Genomic DNA, 2,200 nt, shown 5'->3' with positions numbered 1-2,200 from the left:
ACTAAAGCTGTCTGCCTGCTCTCCATCTATGAATCTGTCCCTATTTTGCTTGGTAGTTCAGTTTATTCATTAAATTCCACATATGAGTGAAATCATATGGTACTTGTCTTTCTTTGCTGAATATTTGGTCTTTTGGATCCAGCTTTCACATGTTAACTTCTCTGTTGTAATTTTTATGTCATTGCTCTGTGGGTTGGGAGAGTACTTTGGCTAGATGTTCCAGATTACTAAGTCAATCCTTTTATCTAACTTTTAATTCTGCCATTCAGCCCTTCTGTTTAGTTTTTAGTATTCCTAGTCATATTTTAATTTTCAGCCTTATTTTATATTATTAACATATTCTTATGAGTAATCCCCAGTTTTTGTATGGACGGTACATCTTCCCAGATCTGAGGGTACTAATTAGCACTCTTTGAAGTCATCGTCTGTTGCCTGTATTAACTTTGGTTGAGATTCAGGATCTCAGGATGCTCAGCTTTATGTTTCTCTTTTATGCCATTTAGTTCTCTCATGTATTTGGCTGTTTATATGGATAAAGGACTATGTGCTGTCCAACATGGCAGCTATTTTTTTTTAATCCTTACCTGAGGATATGTTTTTGATTTTCAGAGAGAGAGAAACATTGATATGAGAGAGAAATATCGACTGGTTGCTTCCTGTATTTTAATCCTTACCTGAGGATATGTTTTTATTGATTTTCAGAGAGAGAGAAACATTGATGTGAGAGAAAAATATCGACTGGTTGCTTCCTGTGTGCATCCCATGATCAAACCTGCAACCTAGGTATGTACCCTGACTGAGAATTGAACCCACAACCTTTTGGTGTATGGAACAACCAACTGACCCACCTGGCCAGGGCCAACATGGCAGCTGGTTAAATAGCCATATGTAGTAGCCACCAGTCACCTGTGGCTATTTAAATTTCTATTTAAATGGATTAAAATGAAATTGGAATTCAGGTCCTCAGTTGCACTAGTCACATTTCAAGTGCTCAGTAGCCATGTGTGGCCACAGGCTATGGGACTGGGCAGCACAGGTTTTTTAGAGCATTTGTATGACCACGGACTGTTCTACTGTGCAGTGCTGGGCCAGATGGACAATTTTGGCAGCTAACATGGCTTTCCTCTGGACACGTGACAGTCACTGTGAGCCAGGCAGAGAAAGTGGCTGCTTGGAGGGAGGAGGTGCGTCCATGGGGGGAAGCTTGACCTCTGGTTGCGGGCGCTCCAGCTCAGTTGTTCAGCTCAGGTTACTCAGGGCAGTGACCCATTTCTCTCCTAAACTCCCGTCCTAGCTTCAGACAGAGCGCTGACTTCACAGAAAACCTGGTGTGAGTGCTGCAGCCAGCCTGTGTTTTGACTGAGGAATTTGTGTAATCTCTCTGTTGTTCTGTAATTTATTACCCGTAGACCACTGCTTCTCCCAGACGGCTGTCTCGGATTTTGATTTTTCTCCAGAGTTCTGTTGGAAAGACTGGGTTTTACAATTGTCTCCTCTTTTATCTACTTGGGGTTATAGTTTCCTGAAGGCTGTTAAGGACTCACCATTAATCTGATGCCATACATTTTATCTCTTCCACACATTTCTCAACATTTCTGGCCTGCCGATGGCAACACTCCCCAGCTTCCAGCACGGCCGTAGATTTATTCTCCCGCTTTTATGTCTTCTGCCGGGATGTGCTCGATGAGCCATCTTGAACTGAGAGTAGTAGCCTGGTTTCTTATGCCTTTTGTGTTGACAGAATACGCTTTATAAGGAATCATAGACTGTCAGGGCTAGAAAGGAAAGCTGAGACCCAGAACAATCCAATCTTTTTATAGATGATGGGTAAGGCTCCTATAAGGGAACTGACTCACCCAAGCCTCTACAGCATGGAGGTGGCAGAGTGGGGACAAAGAAGGAAGCCACTCACCCCCTACGCTGGCCCCTGGCCTTTGTCTTCTGCTCCAAGAGCCCAGAGAAATTACAAGAGGGGTCCAAGGTCTCAGCCCACCTGGTCCCTGGGCTCAGTGTGGTTGTTGTCTTGTTAATCAGCTCTTTCCTAACTCTTCTAATGGAAAATAATTTCTTTTTCTAAAATAAATTTCCAATAGAACCAAATTAATTAATTTTTAAATTTATCTTTATTGTTTAAAGTATTATAGATGTCCCTTTGTGTTTTTTGTTTGTTTGTTTGTTTCTTTTTTCCCCATTGACCCCC

The sequence above is a fragment of the Myotis brandtii genome, unplaced genomic scaffold, assembly GCF_000412655.1.
Source record: "Myotis brandtii unplaced genomic scaffold, ASM41265v1 scaffold363, whole genome shotgun sequence".
In the NCBI taxonomy this organism is placed as follows: domain Eukaryota; kingdom Metazoa; phylum Chordata; class Mammalia; order Chiroptera; family Vespertilionidae; genus Myotis; species Myotis brandtii.
Note: the sequence above shows the minus strand (reverse complement) of the source record.